The sequence below is a fragment of the Geotrypetes seraphini genome, chromosome 12 (genome assembly GCF_902459505.1).
Source record: "Geotrypetes seraphini chromosome 12, aGeoSer1.1, whole genome shotgun sequence".
Lineage (NCBI taxonomy): Eukaryota > Metazoa > Chordata > Amphibia > Gymnophiona > Dermophiidae > Geotrypetes > Geotrypetes seraphini.
This window is the reverse complement of record NC_047095.1, coordinates 107,133,590-107,139,589: the sequence shown is the minus strand read 5'-3', so window position 1 is coordinate 107,139,589 and position 6,000 is coordinate 107,133,590.

Below are 6,000 nucleotides of genomic sequence, written 5' to 3'. Positions count from 1 at the left end.
CCTACACCTATCCCTAAACCTCTTACTTCCACATTCTTCCCCTTACCTAACTTGTCTAACAACCCACTACCCATTCTCCTACTATCCTATTAATTAACCCTTTCCCCCCAATCCAATCTTCGGTGGCTCATCCAGTGTTATAAGCCCGAAGATTAACCTGCAAGCCACTTAATCCCTATTCTAAACCACCCTCCATGAGCTGTGTTGGTGATCATTCTCTTTCAAAGGCTTTACCAATTCAATTTAGATGTCAGCAATCTCACTTAAAAGTTATCAGTTTTGGAACACTGCTTCCCTCTGGCCCTCTTTTACTAAGGTGTGCTAAGCATTTTAGCGCGCGTTTATCGCATGCTAAATCTACATGCATGCTAAACCCTAACATGTCCATAGGATAACATGCACGCATTAGCATTTAGTGTTCACTATTATTTAGCGTGCACTAAAAAGCATAGCGCACCTTAGTAAAAGAGGGGGGTCTGTCTCTGTAGTACTGCAGTAATAATAATAATAATAACAGTTTATATACCGCAATACCGTTAAGTTCTATGCGGTTTACAAAAGATTAGTGGGGTACAAGTTGAGTTGACGTACAAGTTGAATTAACTTAAGGGATGTGGGGAACAATTGGGAGAAAGGGCAAGAGAGGGGAAAGAGGGAAGTGGGTCAGCTGTCTAGGTCTTTCGGGAATAGGTGGGTTTTGATGCGTTTCCTGAATATCTCATAAGTGGTGGGCAATAGGAGTTGTTCTAGGTCTTTACCCCATAGAGCAGCCTGATGTGAGAGAAGATGCTCATGGTGTTTTTTTAGTTTGCATCCTCTATCCGGGGGAGAAACGAAGTGTGAGTTGGCTGAGAAGGAGAATAGGTCAGTGATGTATTTAGGGGTTAGACCGTAGAAAACTTTAAAACAGAGGCAGGCGAACTTAAACTTTACACGAGCTTCCATCGGCAATCAGTGTAGCTGTTTGAAGTATGGCGTCACGTGATCGAACTTCTTTAGACCGAAGATTAGTCTGACCGCAGTGTTTTGCACTAGTTGCAATCGTCGCATATTCTTTTAGGGGATTGATAAGTAGACGATGTTACAGTAGTCGAGTTGACTTAATACGAGGGATTGTACCAAGATTCTGAAGACAGAGTTATCAAAGTATGCTTTAATGGATTTAAGTTTCCAGAAGGTGAAAAAACTCTTTTTGATTATGGAGTCCACCTGATCTTTCATGGTGAGGCATTGGTCCAGAGTTACACCCAGTATTTTAATGGTGGGCTGTATGGGGTAGTTATGTTTGTTGATGTCTAGTGGGGTTTTGGTGTCAGGAGGGTGCGGTGAAGCGACAAAGAATTTTGTTTTCTCAGTATTGAGCTTGAGTTTGAAGTTTGTCGTCTAATGTTCCATCAAGTTTATGGCTTCTGATGCTTTTGGAATTGTTTCCGAGATAGAGTTGGCAAATGGGATAATAATTGTGAAGTCATCAGCGTAACTGAATAATTTTATCCCCAGCTGGGTTAATTGAACGCTCAGTGAGGTCATGTAGATATTGAAAAGCAGAGGGGATAGTGGGGACCCTTGCGGAACGCTGGATGGGTTGCTCCAGGTGTTGGAGAGGTCATTGTTGAAGCGAACCTGATAGGTTCGGGACGAAAGGAAACCATGAAACCAGTTTAGCACTTCGCCTCTGATGCCAATAGCGTCTAGACACTGTAGCAAATTTGCATGGTCTACAAGGTCAAAGGCAGAGCTCATGTCGAATTGCATGATCATGGCACTGAGACCTTTGCTTAAAAGTAGGTGCAAGTAATCTAATATGGCCGCAATTACTGTTTCTGTGCTGAAAAGCGGTCTAAAGCTGGATTGAGTCTCATGAAGGAGTGAGAACTGGTCTAGATATTCCATTAATTGGGAGTGTACCAGCCCCTCCATGATCTTTACAAAGAGCGGTATGGAAGCAATTGGTCTGTAATTGGAAACTAGGGCTGACGATTCTTTGCTATTTTTTAGGATAGGGGTTATTATTATGTGGCCTTTGTTGGTGAGGAGTTTTCCATTTTTCAGGTTATGGGCTAAGTAGTGCAGTAGAGATAGTTTAAATACAAGTGGTGCTGCTTTCATGATTTCCGGGGGACATGAGTCCAGGAAGCAGTATGATTTGGAGTATTTGTTGTATAATTTGGTATAGTTATTCCAATCTATGTCTTGAAATGAATCCCAGAACATGTCTGCAGGGGTTTCATTTCCTTGTGTGTTAGCTATATGGTGTTCATTAGGTTCTTCTGTTGGGCAATTGTTTCTTAGTTTTTTAATTTTTGAATCAAAGTGCAGGGCTAGGTCGTTCACTGAGGGTAATTTAGAGTTGTGTGTGGGTAGAGTGTAGCGGGTGGTGTCAAATAGGTTAGTAACCAGATTGAACAGCTCTTTTGTATTAACACCTCGTGAGTTGTTGCAGGATGAATTGATTTTGTTTGAGTAAAATGCTTTGCGTTTATCTTTTATTAGTAGTTTGTAGGTTTTTATATTGGCTTTCCAAATGTTACGGTCTGATAAATCTCCTGTTTTTTTCCATTTTCTTTCTAGACGTCTGGCTAACTGTTTCATTTTTAGGAGATCGATGTCGAACCATTTGTTATGTTTATTTGCATTACTTTTACTGGTATGTTTAGGTGCAATGTTGTCTAAAATAGAGGTGCTGGTAGTGGTCCAGTGATCCCAAAAATCAGCTTCTTCCTTTACCTCTGCTTGAAGTTTATATTGCGCCCAGTAGTTATCTGGGTTGATGTGGCCTCTCGTGAGATATTCTTTTTTAATTTTTGGATGGGTAATTTGTTTTCGTTGGAACCAGATTAGCTTGAAGTAGAAAGTGAAGTGATCGGACCAGATGTCGTGGCACCAGGTGCCTCCAGGTAATAAGTCTGGGAGTTCCTTTGTGCACATGGCTACTACGTCTAGATGGTGGCCTTTTTCGTGAGTTTGTGCGGAGGGAGGGAGGTTGTAGTTAAGTAGGGATAGGAAGTTTTTGAATTCTTTTGTGTCTGTGTTGTCCTCTTCATCGAGATGTATGTTTATGTCTCCTGCGATAATATTGTAGGAGGAACTAAAAGAGTTGTGTAGGACAAATTCGCAAAAGTCCTTTTTGGCTTTTGACCAACTTTTCGGTGGGACGTAGAATAGTATGCATGAGAGGGAATCTTCTAAGTGGATGTTACTGATTTTACAGGCAAGGATTTCTAGTTGGTTGGATGTTTTGGAGTCCATAAGTTCGAACTCGAATCCTTCTTTGAGAAGAATTGCTAATCCTCCTCCTTTTTTTCCCTCGTGGTTTAGTGTAAGGATTTTGAAATTGTCAGGAAAGAGATCGGTAATTATTGGGTCATCTTCAGACAGTAGCCAAGTTTAAGTTAGAAAGAGGCAGGCTATTTACAGTGTTGCTCAATATTCCATGACAGTTCTGTTTTGAACTTTTCTTCTTTGTTTACCAGTAATTTCAAATTAAATCAAAACTGGTCCTTCTAAAGAAGATTTTTTAAAAAAAAAATTTAGTCCCTCCTTTATCTTGAACCACAATAATTTCTAATAGATGCTGGCATTGTCATATTAATATAGGGACTGTGGATCATCTGTTATATTTTTGCCCATTGATACTTAGGGCTCCTTTTATCAAGGCGCGCTACGGGGGTTAGCACGTCAGACATTTCATCACGCGCTAATCCCCGCGGCAAGCCTAAAAACTAACACCTCGTCAATGGAGGCGTTAGCGACTAGCGCGGCTGGCAGTTGAACGCACGGTATTCCACGCGTTAACCCCTTACATTACCTTGATAAAAGGAGCCCTTAATTTCTGGAAGTCAATTTGGGGACAAATAAATCTTATTCTTGAGTCATCTATTCCCTAAACTTATGAAGCCATAATTTGTGGTACGTTACTACATGTTAAGCCTATTTTGGACAAATATAAAAGCCGTCTTTTCTTAATCATGACGGGAATAACTGTCCAAATGGTCACACAGAACTGGAAGAGACATGACAGACTTAATTACGCATTTTGGTGGGCAAATGTGTGTATCACATATAAATATGAGAGAATGAATGCGGAATGTTTGGGTTTTAGTAATTCATTTAATAAAGTGTGGAGCCCATTGACTGCATTTGTTATCTCACAGTAATGGTCATGTATTTCTCCTTTTCTTAGATTTCCTTACACATCCAGGGTGGGTGGGTGGGGGGAGGGAAGTGTATTTTGAGGATTAAAATTACTTAATTATAATATTGTAGTCCCATAATATGTATTAATAATTGGGAGGAGGGTGGGAGAAATTATTGTTTTATGTATTACTTGTGTAATTAATAGTGCGTTTTATGCAGTATTTTATGTTCAATTAATTGTATTGCACTGTCAAAGTTTGAAAATCAATAAAGATTTTAAAAAAAAGAATTTCTAATTTTCTTTAAAAGTTTAAGTCTCAAAATATTTCAATTTCATAAGAATCTCTTCAATCCTCTACAAGATTATATCATTTATTTAACACTTAAACCCTCCAAAGGACCATCTTTAAATAATGTCATTTTTAGTTCAACTTCTGTTTTGAAATTAAATCCTTATCCAGTTTATCTCAGTTCTTCTCAAAAGCACTGTAATTCTCCTTCACCAAACCAAACTCTCTTAAGCTGAAGGATGAGTTATTCAGTCCTTTAAAATTAACTAACATTAACAGAAACTTAGAGCAGTCTCTGGAGCTCACTTACCCCCTGTTTTACTAAGGTGGGCTAACCAATTAGTGCACACTAATCGAATTAGCGTGCGCTAGTCCATAGACTAACATGCGTGCGTTAGGTTTAGCACGCGCTAATCGGTTAGCGCACCTAAGTAAAAGAGGGCCTTAGTCTCTGATAACTTAATAGAGAACAAGAAAATTTCTTCAAAAATTATTCAAACATACACTACTCATCAGTCTAAATTAGTTTCTCACCAAATTAGCTTCAGAATCTCAATTTTCTACCAATTAAACCGAAAAAGAATACTCACAACATGAACACAACTATAAACATCCACTCAGCTATGAATCAAAACCCCAACTGACAAAAATGTTTTAGAGTACATCCACACATAACTTGAATGCACATAAACACCCACCCACTCATACACATGCAAGCATACACTGCTCCAGCAGCCTACCTGCACCCAAAGATCTCCCCTGAAACTGTCCTCAAAACTTTTTTTTTGTAGTTTTGGGAGATAAAACTGTAGCTACAGCCCTTAAAAGCAAGCTCATTTTCTTCTCCCTCTTGTGCACTGGCATGAGAACTGTTCCAGCTCACTCCTGTCCCCTTTAACACCAATTTTTGCCACTCTCCTGGAGCTCCATTTCTCTTCCTGGCTCTGTAATGCTGGGTTTGATCGTGTGTGCTAATGCAGCACTGGCAAACTTTCCTGCTTGCCAGGCCCTTATAGCCTATCTTCTCCTCTTTAGGATCTGACTGTCACCTTCTTGGGTCTGTTATCTGATCTTCCTGACCCTGTGGTTGCTGGGCATGCTCCCATGCTATCTTTGTACATACATCTAGCAAAGCAAAAGTAGTATTAGTGATCTCCATACCCACAGGCCCAGATTCTGTAAAGGATACCTGGTTTCAGAAGCCAATGGACATCCTATACAGAATCTAGCCTAAGCCTGCCTGAAAAGAACTCTATTCTCTAACCGACATCCATGTTACAGATGCCAGTTAGAGAATTGGGTCAAAGTAGACATAGCCACTGAGTTTATCGCAGCAAGGGATCTCCCTGCCATGATAAGTTTAGTGGTCACCCTTCCCCCCTGAATGATTGCTGGCAGGATGGATGCCCATTACATCCTGCTGGAAACCCCACCCGCCCCACTCCCATAGGTCATGCTGCCCCACAGACCCCCCATCCCCCACCCACCCATACTAGAACCCATCCTAACCTCCCCAGACCCACTAGACATCCTTCTAATCTTTTTGAAGGCTGGACAGATGGGTCTTCTCTCT